Here is a 17,349-nt window from a genome sequence, read left to right as displayed (position 1 = left end):
AGGAATCCGAAAGATCCAAGAACTAAAGTCTTTCCCTCAACTACAAGGACATGTAAGAAACTGCCATCTAGCTCTTCACTTGATTCACCTTCAGTTATGAGTAAGTTTGCCACACCACCTCCTGCTATAAATCTTGATATGTCGCATGTGCTTGATGATGCTACTTCTGGTGCCCATGATGCTTGTGATGATGCTATGCTTGATATTGCTTTGCCACTAGGTGCATTCCTTGATGCACAAATTGCTAGAGATGCTTCTAGATGTGATGACACTTCTGAAACTGTTGATACTATTGAAGTAGAACCTGCTATTTTGCCTGTTAGAACTAGCTCTCCTAGATATGAATTGCCTGATATGTCTGAGGGTTATGTTATGGAAGGAGATATAGTTGAGGACTTTCTTGCTTGTAAGGATAGCTATGATATTGAGAAATTACTACGCAAGTGGAAAGAAAAATCTTTGAACGCTAGGATGAAATACGACCCAAAGTTTGCTACTTCGCCTATCTTTGTGACCGATAAGGATTATGAATTCTCTGTCGACCCTGAGTTAATCACTTTGGTCGAATCTGATCCTTTTCACAGTTATGAGTCTGAAACGGTTGTAGCCCATCTTACCAAACTGCACGATATAACCACCCTATTCACTAGTGAGGAAAAGATCCGCCACTACTATATCCTTAAGCTGTTTCTTTTCTCGCTAAAGGATGATGATAAGACTTGGTTCACTTCTCTTGCTCCTGGTTGTGTGCGTAGCCCCCAGGATATGATCTACTACTTCTCTGAGAAATATTTCCCTGCCCATAAGAAGCAAGCTGCCTTGCAGGAAATATACAACTTTGCGCAAGTTGAAGAAGAGAGTCTCACACAAGCTTGGGGGAGGCTCGTCCACCTACTGAATGCTTTGCCTGATCACCCTCTTGAGAAGAATGAAATACTTGATATCTTCTGTAATGGACTAACCGATGCTTCTAGGGACCACCTAGATAGTTGTGCCGGTTGTGTTTTAGGGAACGAACTGTAGAACAAGCTCAGATCCTATTGAATAATATCTTGTGCAATGAGAATGCTTGGACTATTCCCGAACCACCTCCGAAGCCAACTCCCAGGAAAAGAGGTATTCTATTCCTCAGTCCCAAAGATATGCAAGAAGATAAGAAATCTATGAAAGAGAAAGGCATTAAATCTGAAGATGTCAAAAGTCTACCACCTATCGAAGAGATCCATGGTCTTGATAACCCGATACAGGTAGTAGAGGTAAATTCTCTTCGTATATTCGATGAGAGTGATGTTCCTTTTGATAAACCTGCTAGCTTATGTCCGGATGAATTTGATAACTTTGTTGCCAAACAACAAAGTTTCAATGATTATGTTAGCAAACAATTGGAACAGAATGCTCGTATGCTTAGTCATTTAAGTGCTTGTGTGGACAGAAATGTCAATGATCTTAAGTTGTTGAGTAAGCATGCCTCTATGGTTACTACTCAAGTAGAACAAGTACTTAAGGCTCAGAATGACTTGCTCAATGAGTTGAATGACAATTCTGTCAGAGTCGTCACTATAGGCGGTAGAATGACCCATGAACCATTGTATCCTGAGGGTCATCCTAAGAGAATTGAACAAGATTCTCAAGGAGTTAGCACTGATGCACCTAGTCATCCTAAGAAGAAGAGGGATGATAGGAACCTACACGCTAGCAACCCTGATGCTATTACACCTGAGAGTCCAAACGATGTCTCTGTCTCTGATGCTGAAACACAATCTGGTGATGAACATGAGCCTAATGATAATATCAATAGTGATGTTCATGTTGATGCTCAACCTAGCAACGATAAGGATGTGGAGATTGAACCTGATGATCTTGATAACCCACAACCTAAGAATAAGAGATACGATAAGAACGACTTCACTGCTAGGAAGCATGGTAAAGAAAGGGAACCATGGGTTCAGAAACCCATGCCCTTTCCTCCCAAACCATCCAAGAAAAAGGATGATGAAGATTTTGAGCGATTAGTTGAAATGATTAGACTTGTCTTTCTGCAAATGCGTTTGAGAGATATGCTCAAAATGTCTCCACATGCTAAGTACATGAAGGATATTGTGACTAATAAGAGGAGGATACATGAGGTTGAGATTTCCACCATGCTCGCTAATTACACCTTCAAGGGTGGAACTCATAAAAAACTAGGTGATCCCAGAGTACCCACTATACCTTGCTCCATTAAAGGCAACTATGTTAGAACTGCTTTATGCGACCTTGGAGCTGGTGTTAGTGTTATGCATCTCTCTCTTTATCGTAGACTTGAACTGGATAAGTTGACGCCCACTGAAAATCTCTCTGCAAATGGCCGACAAATCAACCGCTTTCCCTATCGGCATTTGCGAGGATGTGCCTATTGTGGTTGCTAACGTCACTATCTTAACATACTTTGTTATTCTGGATATTCCCGAGGATGATGCCATGGCGGTCATCCTTGGAAGACCCTTTTTAAACACTGCAGGGGCGGTTATTGATTGCAACAAAGGCAATGTCACTTTCCATGTCAACGGTAATGAGCATACGGTGCACCTTCCGAAGAAACAATATCGGGTACATTGCATCAATGCTATCGAAAAAACTTCATCGATTCTTATTGGGAGCTTTGAATGCCCTATACATAATGTCAAGATGAAGTATGATTTGATTGTTGGGGATATGCACATCCCCATTGAGGTAACCTAGTGGCTATTCGAAAATTCTCCGTCTTCTTTTGCGATTCGAAAAAGTTTGTCAAGGAGACTTGATCAACCTCATTGACGGATTTCTTTCGATGACCATGAGATGGATGAATCGAGGAGTCACAAACCTCTGTTCCAAGCTTTCACTTTCGGTTGCTTAGAAGAAAAATGATAGATTTAGTTCAGTTTTCCCTGTTTTTTGTTTTAGCGTCGCGTAGAAAAGTACCCCGAAAATAAAAGTTCTCCGAACGTCCTGAAAATCATGTACGATTTTTTCTGGAATTTTTCAAAAATTCTGAGACGAAGAGCTAGTCAGGGGGCTGCACCAGTGGGCCACAAGCCCTGGAGGCGCGGGAACCCCCCTTGGCCGCGCCTCCCAGGCTTGTGGGGCCCACGTGTCCCCCCTCCACTCATTCTAGCTCCCATCTGCTTCTCCTACCTCCAGAAAAATCGTTTCACAGCTCAAACCCGTGTTCTTGCTCTTCTTGCTGCGATTTTTTATCTCCTTGTGCAAAGCCCCATTTATCAAAACTGTTTTGGGGAAATTGCTCCTTCGTATGTGACTCCTCCATTGGTCCAATTAGCTTTTGCTCTAGTGCCTTATTCGTTGCATATTTTTGCTGCCTTGGTGACCCTGTTCTTGAGCTTTGCATGCTAATTTTAGCTGGTCCCAAGTAGTTTTGATGCGTGATATGGCTCCTAGGCACTTGTTGGAGTAGTTGCTATGAGTTTCGTTGAGCCTTGTTCACTTTTCCTTAGAGGCACTAAAAATTTCAGAAAATTTCAGAGATAGAAAAAGGAAAAGATGAGGAGGTTCTTAAGAGGCTCTTCAAGCCGTGACCCCAAGGATGATGAACATGAGAAGAAGAAACCCAAGTATCCGGTCCCCCGAGTTGCAGAAGTTCGAGCGTGCGAGTGGCCAAGCGATGTGTTCCTACGCGCCGCCGGACTTTATGAGGACTTCTACTACTTGGCTAAGAACGCAGGCCTTACCGCCTTTGTTGAAGATAAGTGTCCGCAATACCTTCTCCTCACTAATATTTTCGTGCAAAGCTTTAATTTCTATCCAAGGAAGAATTCTCCTATGGTTGAGTTCAAATTATATGATATCCCCGAGCGCATGTCACTTCGGGATTTTTGCAATGTTTGCAAATTACCTTATGTTGGGGATATTCATGAACCTCGTCCACGGGACTTGGAGGCTTTCATAGATATTATTGTTGTAGGAGAGGAGAGAGGAGTGTCTTGCGCTAGAGCTGCTAGCATACATTTTCCCGTGCTTCGGTACTTCTCATTATTCGTGGGAAAATGTTTGATTGGCCGTGGGAAAGCTGGGGCCCTTAGCTCCCCAGATCTTGCGGTCTTGCGCAAAGCCCTTTATAATGATAAAACTTATAGCTTGGGCGCTATATTAGCTCAACGGTTGAACACAAACCGTTCTAAAGGCGTTGTCTATGGAGGTATCTATGCTACTCGTCTTGCGAGACATTTTGAGATACCTATTAGACTGGACGAGGAAGAAGAGATTCTTCTTCCTGAGAGATATCTAGATTATGATAGCATGGTTCGCCATGACTTTCTTGATAGAGATATAAATAAAAGGGTGATTTATAACCTGGTATTTAGTCAGGGTACTCGTGAGACTATTACTTTGCCTGCTCCTTCTTTGTACAATCTTCATACAGGCAGGTACATTATTATGCCCACGGAGATCTACGCATATTGGGGCATAGCCCAACCATAGGTGCCCGTGCCCGAGCTACCAGTCGAGTACCATACGCCAGTTTATCAGTGGGAGCCAGAGGAGCTCACACAGCAGTGGCACCCTCAGTACACTCCGGAGTACCCCGGAGCTGGTTATTTCCCTCCTTGGGAGTATACCAACTTAGGCCAAAAGCCTAAGCTTGGGGAGTACGTGTTTCTCACCGACTTTATATTCTTGCTTACACTTTCACTTTGATCAGTCGGTGTTCACACCTTGCCACTGTATCATCCATGCTAGTTTATTTCTTTTTCTCGTTTTCTTTTCGTGTGTTTGTCTAGTTTGAGAAAAACCCAAAAATATTTTCTTGTTCTTCTTTTTCTTGTTGGGAGCTTTCCCGTGTAAATAGTTTTCTTTTTCTTTGGGTCAAGGTAGAAGACCATGTTTACAATGTTTAGTGGCTCTCGCATGCATATATGTTTATCTGTCAAAGAGCCATATTACTTTGTCTTCTCCTTTGTGTTTGCTTGCAGATTCCAGCTTAGTCCAATGCAGGAGCACTCTTATTATTGTTCACATCGCTCGGTCGTGCAAATGAAAGGCAATAATGACGATATATGATGAAGTGACTGAGCCTGGAAAAGCTGGTATGAACTCGATCTATTTTGTTTTTGTAAATATGACTAGCTCATCGTTCCACATTCAGCTTTGTTGTGAGAGAAACATGTTTGCAATGACAACTTAGAGATTGATACGTCCATTTTGCATCATGCTTTCATGTTGATATCTATCGCTTTATGGACTATTATTATACTTTGTGGTACCATACTTATGCCTTTTCTCTCTTATTTTGCAAGGTTTATTTGAAGAGGGAGAATACCGGCAGCTGGAATTCTGGACTGGAAAAGGAGCAAGTATGAGTCCTCTATTCTGTGAAACTCCAAATGCCCTGAAAATCAACGTGGAATTTTTTGGGAATATATAAAAAATACTGGGCGAAAGAAGTGCCAAAGGGGAGCTGCCAGGTGCCCACAAGCCTGGTAGCCGCGGCCTGCCCCCCTAGCCGCGGCTACAGGGCTTGTGGGCACCCTGGTGGCCCACTGGCCCCCCTCTTCTGCTATATGAAGGGTTTCGTCCAGAAAAAAATCAGGGCGGAGCTTTTTCGAGGAGGCGCCGCCTCCATGAGGCGGAACTTGAGCAGAACCAATCTAGAGCTCCGGCAGGACGATCCTGCCGGGGAAACTTCCCTCCCGGAGGGGGAAATCGTCGCCATCGTCATCACCAACACTCCTCTCATCGGAGGGGACTCATCTCCATCAACATCTTCATCAGCACCATCTCATCTCCAAACCCTAGTTCATCACTTGTAACCAATCTCCGTCTCGCGACTCCGATTGGTACTTGTAAGGTTGCTAGTAGTGTTGATTACTCTTATAGTTGATGCTAGTTGGATTACTTGGTGGAAGAGTTTATGTTCCGATCCTTGATGCTACTCATTACACCTCTGATCATGATTATGATTATGCTTTGTGAGTAGTTACTTTTGTTCCTGAGGACATGGGATAAGGCATGGTAATAATAGTCATGTGAATTTGGTATTCGTTCGGTATTTTGATATGTTGTATGTTGTTTTTCCTCTAGTGGTGTTATGTGAACGTCGACTACATAACACTTCACCATTATTTGGGCCTAGAGGAAGGCATTGGGGAGTAGTAAGTAGATGATGGGTTGCTAGAGTGACAAAAGCTTAAACCCCAGTCTATGTGTTGCTTCGTAAGGGGCTGATTTGGATCCACTAGTTTAATGTTATGGTTAGACATTGTCTTAATTCTTCTTTCGTAGTTGCGGATGCTTGCGAGAGGGGTTAAACATAAGTGGGATGCTTGTCCAAGTAAGGGCAGTACCCAAGCGCCGGTCCACCCACATGTCAAACTATCAAAGTAACGAACGCGAATCATATGAACATGATGAAACTAGCATGACAGAAATTCCCGTGTGTCCCCGGGAGCGTTTTTCCTCCTATAAGACTTTGTTCAGGCTTGTCCCTTGCTACAAAAGGGATTGGGCCACTTTGCTGCACCGTTGCTACTACTTTTTACTTGTTACTTTTCACCTGCTACGTTTCACCTCACTACACCATCACTTGTTACCGCTACTTTTAGTGCTTGCAGTTATTACCTTGCTGAAAACCGTTTATGAGAGCCTTCTGCTCCTCGTTGGGTTCGACACTCTACTTATCAAAAGGACTACGATTGATCCCCTATACTTGTGGGTCATCAAGACTCTTTTCTGGCGCCATTGCCGGGGAGTGAAGCGCCTTTGGTAAGTGGAATTTGGTAAGGAAACATTTATATATTGTGCTGAAATTTATTGTCACTTGTCACTATGGAAACTGTTCCTTTGAGGAATTTTTTCGGGGTATCTTCACCATGAACGGAAGCACGAGGAGTTGCTCCTCAACCTAAGGTACCTACTGAAAATATCTTTTATGAAATTCCTTCGGGTATGCTTGAGAAACTACTAGCTAATCCTTTTACACGAGATGGATCTTCACATCCAGACTTGCATCGAATCTATGTAGATGAAGTTTGTGGTTTATTTAAGCTTGCAGGTTTGCCCGAGGATGAGGTAAAGAAGAAAGTCTTTCTTTTATCTTTGAAGGATAAGGCGTTGACATGGTATAGGCTATGTGATGATACTGGATCATGGGACTACAATCGGTTGAAATTAGAATTTCATCAAAAGCTTTATCCTATGCATTTAGTAAATCGTGATCGGAATTATATTTATAACTTTTGGCCTCGTGACAGCGAAAGCATAGCTCAAGCTTGGGGGAGGCTTAAATCAATGCTATATTCATGCCCCAATCATGAGCTCTCGAGAGAAATTATCACTCAAAACTTTTATGCTCGGCTTTCTCATGAAGATCGTACCATGCTTGACACTTCTTGTATAGGTTCTTTTATGAAGAAGGATATTGACCACAAGTGGAATTTATTGGAAAGAATCAAACGTAACTTTGAAGATTGGGAGCTTGAAGAAGGTAAGGAGTCAGGTATGAATTTCCAGTTTGATTGCGTTAAATCTTTTGTTGAAACAAACACTTCTAGTGATTTTAGCGCTAAGTATGGACTTGACTCTCAGATAGTAGCTTCTCTATGTGAATCTTTTGCTGCTCATATTGATCTTCCCAAAGAGAAGTGGTTTAAGTATCATCCTCTTGTAGAAGTCAACATAGTTAAACCCAATCTAGTTGAAGAGAAAGTCATTGCCTACAATGATCCTATTGTTCCTTGTGCCTACACTGAGAAACCACCTTACCCTGCTAGGAAAAAGGATGATTCTAAAGCTCCAACTGTGATACGTAGGGGTTACATTAACCACTTGCACCCCCTGAGGAAATTAGAGTTGAACCTAGTGTAGCTATTATCAAATATCTCTTAGCCGAAGACATAGACGGGCATGTTATCAAATTCTGTGAGGACTCCGCTAGAATTGCTAAGCCTCACGCGAAAGACAAATACGTACCTGTAGTTGGCCTGCCCGTTGTTTCTGTCAAGATAGGAGATCACTGTTATCATGGTTTATGTGATATGGGTTCTAGTGTCAGTGCAATACCCCGGTCCCTATATGATGAAATCAAAGATGAGATTGCACCTGCTGAGTTAGAACCCATTGATGTCACTATTACGCTAGCTAATAGAGACATTATCTGCCCTGTGGGAATTGCGAGAGATGTAGAAGTCCTGTGTGGTAAGACGAAGTATCCTACTGATTTCCTTGTCCTTGCTACTTCACAAGTTAGCTTTTGTCCTATCATATTTGGTAGACCCTTTCTCAACACTGTCAATGCTCATATTGATTGCATTAAATAGACTGTCACTGTTAGTTTCGAGGGTGTGTCTCATGAATTTAACTTCTCCAAGTTTGGAAGACAACCCCATGAAAAAGAGTCGTCTAGTAGGGATGAAATCATTGCTCTTGCCTCTATTGTCGTGCCTCCTACTAATCCTTTAGAGCAATATCTGCTTGAGCACGAAAATGATATGCATATGGATGAAAGAGATGAGATAGATAAAATTGTTTTAGAACAATATCCTATCCCCCACCAAAGGGTGATCCTGTGTTCGAGCTAAAACAGTTACCAGATACACTTAAGTATGCCTATCTTGATGAGAAGGAGATATATCCTGTTATAATTAGTGCTCACCTCTCGAATCACGAAGATAAGAAGTTATTAAAAACTTTGAGGAAGCACCATGCTGCTATTGGATATACTCTTGATGATCTTATGGGTATTAGTCCCACTCTATGTCAGCACAAGATTAAAACCGATCCTGATTCTAAGCCAGTTGCTGATCATCAATGGAGGTTAAATCCTAGGATGAAAGAGGTCGTGAGAAAAGAAATATTAAAGCTTCTGGAAGCAGGAATCATTTATCCTGTTGCTCATAGTGATTGGGTAAGTCCAGTACATTGCGTACATAAGAAGGGAGGTATCACCGTCGTTCCTAATGATAAGAATGAACTAATCCCACACAGGATTATTATTGGCTATAGGATGGTGATAGACTTCCGGAAACTGAACAAGGCAACTAGGAAAGACCATTATCCTTTGTCGTTTATCGACCAAATGCTAGAAAGGCTATCTAAACACACACACTTCTGCTTTCTAGACGGTTATTCAGGTTTCTCGCAAATACCTGTTGCACAATCTGATCAGGAGAAAACCACTTTCACCTGCCCCTTCGGTACCTTTGCTTATAGACGTATGCCTTTTGGCTTATGCAATGCACCTGCCACCTTTCAAAGATGTATGATGGCTATATTCTCTGACTTTTGTGAAAACATTGTTGAGGTTTTCATGGATGATTTCTCCGTTTATGGTTCTTCCTTTGACGATTGCCTCAGCAACCTTGATCGAGTCTTACAAGGATGCAAAGATACCAACCTCGTCTTGAACTGGGAGAAGTGCCACTTCATGGTTAATGAAGGCATCGTCTTAGGACACAAAATCTGTGAGAAAGGCATTGAAGTTGATAAGGCTAAGGTTGATGCGATTGAGAAAATGCCTTGCCCCACAGATATCAGAGGTATACGAAGTTTCTTAGGTCATGTTGGTTTCTATAGAAGGTTCATTAAAGACTTCTCTAAGATTTCTAGGCCTCTTACCAACCTCTTGCATAAGGATGTTCCTTTTGTTTTTGATGAGGATTGTGAGGAAGCTTTCGAAATACTTAAGAGGGCCTTGATAACCGCACCTATTGTTCAACCACCTGATTGGAACTTGCACTTTGAAATCATGTGCGACGCTAGTGATTATGTTGTTGGTGCTGTTCTAGGACAAAGAGTTGACAAGAAGTTGAATGTCATTCACTACGCTAGTAAAACTCTAGACAGTGCCCAAAGAAACTATGCCACTACGGAGAAGGAATTTTTAGCAGTCGTGTTTGCATGTGAAAAGTTCAGATCTTATATAGTTGACTCCAAAGTCATTATTCACTTTGATCATGCTGCTATTAAGTACCTTATGGAGAAGAAGGACGCTAAGCCTAGGCTAATAAGATGGGTTCTCCTTCTACAGGAATTTGATTTGCACATTGTTGACCGAAAGTGTGCTGATAACCCTGTAGCAGATAACTTGTCCAGGCTAGAGAATGTCCTTGATGACCCATGACCTATTGATGACAGCTTTCCCGGTGAGCAATTGAATGTCATCCGCACTTCACATAGTGCATCGTGGTATGCTGATTACGCAAACTATATCGTAGCCAAATACATACCACCCAGTTTCACCTACCAGCAAAAGAAGAAATTCTTCTTTGATTTGAGACACTACTTTTGGGATGATCCTCATCTTTATAAGGAAGGAGTAGATGGTGTTATTAGACATTGTGTGCTTGAACATGAACAGGGACAGATCCTGCAGAAGTGCCATTCCGAAGCCTACGGAGGACACCATGCTGGAGATAGAACTGCTCATAAGGTATTTCAATCAGGTTTCTATTGGCCCACTCTCTTCAAGGATGCCCGTAAGTTTGTCTTGTCTTGTGACGAATGCCAAAGAATAGGGAACATCAGTAAACGTCAGGAAATGCCTATGAACTATTCACTTGTCATTGAACCATTTGATGTCTGGGGCTTTGATTATATGGCACCCTTCCCGAGTTCCAATGGGTATACTCACATCTTAGTTGCTGTTGATTACGTCACTAAGTGGGTAGAAGCTATCCCCACTAGAAATGTTGATCACCACACCTCTATTAAGATGCTTAAAGAAGTCATTTTCCCAAGATTTGGAGTCCCTAGATACCTGATGACTGATGGTGGTTCACACTTCATTCATGGTGTTTTCCGCAAGATGCTCGCTAAGTATGATGTCAACCATAGAGTTGCATCTCCTTATCATCCTCAGTCTAGTGGTCAAGTGGAGTTGAGTAATAGGGAGATCAAATTGATCTTACAAAAGACTGTCAATAGATCTCGAAAGAATTGGTCTAGCAAACTTGACGATGCACTATGGGCTTATAGGACTGCTTATAAGAATCCCATGGGCATGTCGCCGTATAAAATGGTTTACGGTAAGGCCTGTCATTTACCTCTTGAGCTAGAACACAAAGCTTATTGGGCAATCAAAGAGCTCAACTTCGATTTCAAACTTGCCGGTGAGAAGCGGTTGTTTGATATCAGCTCATTAGATGAATGGAGGGCCCAGGCATATGAGAATGCCAAGTTGTTCAAGGAAAAGGTTAAGAGATGGCATGATAAAAGAATACAAAAACGTGAGTTCAATGTAGGTGATTATGTCCTGCAATACAATTCTCTCTTAAGATTCTTCGCAGGCAAGCTTCTCTCTAAATGGGAAGGTCCCTACGTTGTCGAGGAAGTATATCGTTCCGGTGCCATCAAAATCAATAACACGGAAGGTAATTTTCCGAGAGTGGTAAATGGGCAAAGAATCAAGCATTATATCTCTGGTACTCCCATAAATGTTGAGACCAATATCATCAATATCATAACTCCAGAGGAGTACATAAGGGATGTTTATCAGCCTATTTCAGACCCTAAAAACAAAGAGGTATGTGTTTCGGTAAGTAATTGGACTCCAAAACTTTTCCAGTAGGAAATTTTCTCCGTTCTGGAATTTTTGGAAAAATAGAAAAATAAAAAGCAGTCCGGAGAGCGCACGAGGCGGCCACAAGCTTGGTAGCCGCGGCCTCCCCCTGGCCGCGACTACAGGGCTTGTGGGCACCTCGTGTGCCTCCCGGACTCCATCTTCTTGCGGAGCACTCCTTCTGGTCCAAAAAAAATCATTATATATACGCCCGAGGGTTTTGATCTCCGTAGCGCGCAGTTTTCCTCTGTTTTTGTTTCGAGCGTGTTGTCTGCCGCGGATTTAGAGCAAAGATGTCTCAGGAATCTGTTGGGAAGAATAATCTCCCTCAAGTTCATGAAGAAGTAGATGCTCGTCTGAAACGAGTAGAAGTCACGGAAGCCAGGGACAAAGCTAAGCAGAAAACCCAAGCTAGGGAGGAAGTTCAACCTATGTTCAACATTGAAGACGTTGAAGGAGTGGATTTTCTCCAACCCTTCCTCCACGTGTTGTCTCCATCCTTGATTGAACTCTTGAGGTTTTGTGAAACAACTCGTGCTCGCAATATTTCTCTTTCTCGTGAAGTTGTTTTGCTGGAGAATCATGTCGCAGATCTCCAAGGTATAAATCAAAGATTGATAGCTCTCTTGGAATCAAAGGCAAAGACTCCACCACCATCACCACCAAAGGAAGACAACTGAGCATTGGTATGGGCAATCCCCTTGGCTTTTGACAAGCTTGGGGGAGTTGCCCTGGTATCGCATCAGCTTTATATCTTTTGCTTTTACCTTTGTTTTAGTTCTTTCTTTTTCAGTTTTTACTTTCTTCTCTTAGTGGGATAAGTCTTTAGTGTTTAGTTTGAGTCTTTTGCCTTGTGTCTCCCCCGGTGTATTCGAGCTTGCGAGCTATATAATAAAGAGTATCTTAGTCAAGGGCTTTGTTTCGTGTCGTGATCAAAAGTATGAAAAGAACGATAGCATGAAAGATCATGAGATGATCTTATGGAAAGTGATAGCTTCACATATAACAAGTATGATGATTGAAACTTGTTGAGAATAGACCAACATAGACCCCAGTCATTGTTGCAATTAATAAGAAGTAATAAGGAAAGATAGGTTCACATATAAATATATCATCTTAGACACTTTTTACAATTGTGAGCATTCACCAAACTATTACATGCTTAGAAGTAGATGTTGGACAAGAAAGACAACATAATGAATTGTGTTTGCTTGATTCCAAACAATGTTATATGTCTAGAGGTCCCTTAGCATGTGACGATTGCTTCCACCTCATATTAGCCAAAACTCCCGCACCAAGTAGAGATACTACTTGTGCATCCATAAACCTTCAAACCAGTCTTGCCATGAGTGTCCACCATACCTACCTATGGATTGAATAAGATCCCTCAAGTAAGTTGTCATCGGTGCAAGCAATAAAAATTGCTCTCTAATATGTATGATCTATTAGTGTGTGGAAAATAAGCTTTATACGAACCTGTGATGAGGAAGACATAAAAGCGACAGACTGCATAATAAAGTTCTTTATCACAGGAGGCAATATAAAGTGGCGTTCCTCCGCACTAAGAGGACACGCATCCAAACCTCAAAAGCGCATGACAACCTCTGCTTCCCTCTACGAAGGGCCCATCTTGTACCTTTACTTTTGTCCTTGTGAAAGTCATGGTGATCAACACCAATTCCCTATTACGTCTTCATCTTGGTGAACGTCATATGCTTGGGAAAGATCTATATTCATATATCAACTTGGAGATGAGTACTTATGCTTTATTATTGTTGACTTTACCCTTGAGGTAAATGGTTGGGAGGCAAAATTATAAGCCCCTATCTTTCTCTGTGTCCAACTGAAACTTTGATGCCATGAGTACCACGTGAGTTGTAACAATTGTGGAAAACAAAAGAGATGATTGAGTATGTGGATTTGCTTTACAAGCTCTTATTTGACTCTTTCTAATGTTATGATAAATTGCAATTGCTTCAATGACTATGGACTATTGTTGGCTACTTCTCGGTAAGGTTTTTGATTCATACTTTGCTTTGTGAAGGAATTGTTACTTACCCATAAGAATCTTTATGATGTATTGTTGTTCTATGTGTGATCATGATGCCCTCATGTCCGTATTATGTTTTATCGAAACCTTCATCCCTAAACATGTGGACATGTTTATGGATCTTGGTTTTCGCTTGAGGACAAGCGAGGTTTAAGCTTGGGGGAGTTGATACGTCCATTTTGCATCATGCTTTCATGTTGATATTTATCGCTTTATGGACTGTTATTATACTTTGTGGTACCATACTTATGCCTTTTCTCTCTTATTTTGCAAGGTTTATTTGAAGAGGGAGAATACCGGCAGCTGGAATTCTGGACTGGAAAAGGAGCAAGTCTGAGTCCTCTATTCTGCGCAACTCCAAATTCCCTTAAAATCAACTGGAATTTTTTGGGAATATATAAAAAATACTGGGTGAAAGAAGTGCCAGAGGGGAGCTGCCAGGGGCCCACGAGCCTGGTAGCCGCGGTCTGCCCCCCTGGCCGCGGCTACACGGCTTGTGGGCACCCTGGGGGCCCACTGGCCCCCCTCTTCTGCTACATGAAGGGTTTCGTCCGGAAAAAAATCAGGACGGAGCTTTTTAGAGGAGGCGCCGCTGCCACGAGGCGGAACTTGATCAGAACCAGTCTAGAGCTCCGGCAGGACGATCCTGCCGGGGAAACTTTCCTCCCGGAGGGGGAAATCGTCGCCATCGTCATCACCAACACTCCTCTCATCGGAGGGGACTCGTCTCCATCAACATCTTCATCAGCACCATCTCTTCTCCAAACCCTAGTTCATCACTTGTAACCAATCTCCGTCTCGCGACTCTGATTGGTACTTGTAAGGTTGCTAGTAGTGTTGATTACTCTTGTAGTTGATGCTAGTTGGATTACTTGGTGGAAGAGTTTATGTTCAGATCCTTGATGCTACTCATTACACCTCTGATCATGATTATGATGATGCTTTGTGAGTAGTTATTTTTGTTCTTGAGGACATGGGATAAGTCATGCTAATAATAGTCATGTGAATTTGGTATTCGTTCGGTATTTTGATATGTTGTATGTTGTTTTTCATCTAGTGGTGTTATGTGAACGTCGACTACATAACACTTCACCATTATTTGGGCCTAGAGGAAGGCATTGGGGAGTAGTAAGTAGATGATGGGTTGCTAGAGTGACAGAAGCTTAAACCCCAGTCTATGCGTTGCTTCGTAAGGGGCTGATTTGGATCCACTAGTTTAATGCTATGGTTAGACGTTGTCTTAATTCTTCTTTCATAGTTGCGGATGCTTGCGAGAGGGGTTAATCATAAGTGAGATGCTTGTCCAAGTAAGGGCGGTACCCAAGCGCCGGTCCACCCACATGTCAAACTATCAAAGTAACGAACGCGAATCATATGAACATGATGAAACTAGCATGACAGAAATTCCCGTGTGTCCTCGGGAGCGTTTTTCCTCCTATAAGACTTTGTTCAGGCTTGTCCCTTGCTACAAAAGGGATTGGGCCACTTTTCTGCACCGTTTCTACTACTTGTTACTTGTTACTTTTCACCTGCTACGTTTTACCTCACTACACCATCACTTGTTACCGCTACTTTTAGTGCTTGCAGTTATTACCTTGCTGAAAACCGTTTATGAGAGCCTTCTGCTCCTCGTTGGGTTCGACACTCTTACTTATCGAAAGGACTACGATTGATCCCCTATACTTGTGGGTCGTTAGAGATCATAGTTTCTTATGCCATGCTTAATTAGCTAGGAGCTTATAATGGTCTGTCTTGGATGCCAACATGAATTTCGAGATGATTAGGATGTAGTATGATAGGATGGTATCCTCCTTTGAATGATTCAAGTGGCTTGACTTGGCGCATGTTTATGCATGTAGTTGAAACAAAATCAACATAGCCTCTATGATATTCATGTTTATGGTGATCTATGTCCTACTCATGCTTGCACTCAATGTTGGTTAATCTCAATGCATTTTGATGACTGTTGTCGCTCTCTAGTTGGTCGCTTCTCAGTCTTTTGCTAGCCTTCACTTGTACTATGCGGGAATACTGCTTGTGCATCCACTTCCATAAACCCAAAGTTGTTCCATATGAGTCCACCATACCTACCTATATGCGGTATCTACGTGTCGTTCCAAGTAAATTTTTAAACCTTCAAGAAATAATCTGTTTTGCATGCCCGAACCGCACATGTGGTGACAGGGGCTATCAGTATCTTCCATGCTAGGCGTGTTATCCTTGATATGTGTTTATTCACTATCATTCACGAGAAAGGGGCCGGTAATTAATTGGAATGCCCAGTTCCATGCTCAAATCGAAAAGATAATTGCAAACAAAACTCCCCCTGGATTGATGTTGGTATGGACGTCACCCGAGTATTCGGCTACCCGCTCAAACTTTACTTTTCTGTTTGTGAACCGCCTATAGCATGCGTAGCGTGGAAGATGGTGAAAACTCTTAATCATTGCGTTGACAATTAAAGCATGCCACCCAAAATTATTTTCTCTGTTTTAAAAGCTTGAGCTCTGGCACCTCTGCAAATCAATGCTTCCCTCTGCGAAGGGCCTGTCTATTTATGTTCGTGTTGAGTCATCCTCTTCTTATAAAAGCACCAATTAGAGAGCACCTCTGTCATTTTTATGCTGTGCTTTTGACTGATATTGAGTATGACGGTGACTGGATCTTCTTTGCCATGAATTACAATGTTTAGTCAGCCCTTGGTCTTCGAAGGTGCTCTGCATTTATGTTTTGCGGTCTCAAAAAGAGTTAGCGAGATACCATCCGTTCGTATTGCTTCATGATTGTTTTGATTGAAGTGTTGACGTTTGAAACTTGTCATTATTGCTCGCTAGTTGATTATGCCATTGATATGAGTTTACCGTGAGACCTAAATGTCATTGCTTATGTGGTTAGCTTATGATCTTGCTGAAAATCTGAATATGAGTTAGACATAATTGCAACAACAAGATCAAACAGAGTTCGTAAAAGTTTTTCTATTGTCTCGTTTAGTTTGTCAACTGAATTGCTTGAGGACAAGCAAGGCTTTAAGCTCTGGGGAGTTGATACGTCTCCGTCGTATCTACTTTTCCAAACTCTTTTGCCCTTGTTTTGGTCTCTAATTTGCATGATTTGAATGGAACTAACCCGGACTAACGTTGTTTTCAGCAGAATTGCCATGGTGTTCTTTTTGCGCAGAAATAAAAGTTCTCCGAATGACCTAGAAATTTACGAGGATTTTTTGTGAAATATATAAAAAATACTGGCGCAAGAATCAACCGGAAGGATGGAGCTGAGAGCCCACAAGCCCACCAGGCGCGGGCCCCCCTGGCCGCGCCTAGCAGGCTTGTGGGGCCCACAAAGCTCCGCCGCCTCCAATCTCAGCTCTATTTAGTCCCTTTCATCCGGAAAAAAATCAAGGAGAAGAGTTCATCGCGTTTTATGATACGGAGGCGCCGCCACCTCCTGTTCTTCCTCTGGAGGGCAGATCTGGAGTCCGTTCTGGGCTCCGGAGAGGGGAGATCGTCGCCATTGTCATCACCAACCTTCCTTCATCGCCAATTCCATGATGCTCTTCACCGTTCGTGAGTAATCTCATCGTAGGCTTGCTGGACGGTGATGGGTTGGATAAGATCTATCATGTAATCGAGTTAGTTTTGACGGGGATTGATCCCTAGTATTCACTATGTTCTGAGATTGATGTTGCTACTACTTTGCCATGCTTAATGCTTGTCACTAGGGCCCGAGTGCCATGATTTCAGATCTGAACCTATTATGTTCTCGTCAA

This window comes from Hordeum vulgare, chromosome 6H (genome assembly GCF_904849725.1).
Source record: "Hordeum vulgare subsp. vulgare chromosome 6H, MorexV3_pseudomolecules_assembly, whole genome shotgun sequence".
NCBI lineage: Eukaryota > Viridiplantae > Streptophyta > Magnoliopsida > Poales > Poaceae > Hordeum > Hordeum vulgare.
The sequence above is the reverse complement of the archived record's forward strand: the minus strand, read 5'-3'. Positions refer to the sequence as shown.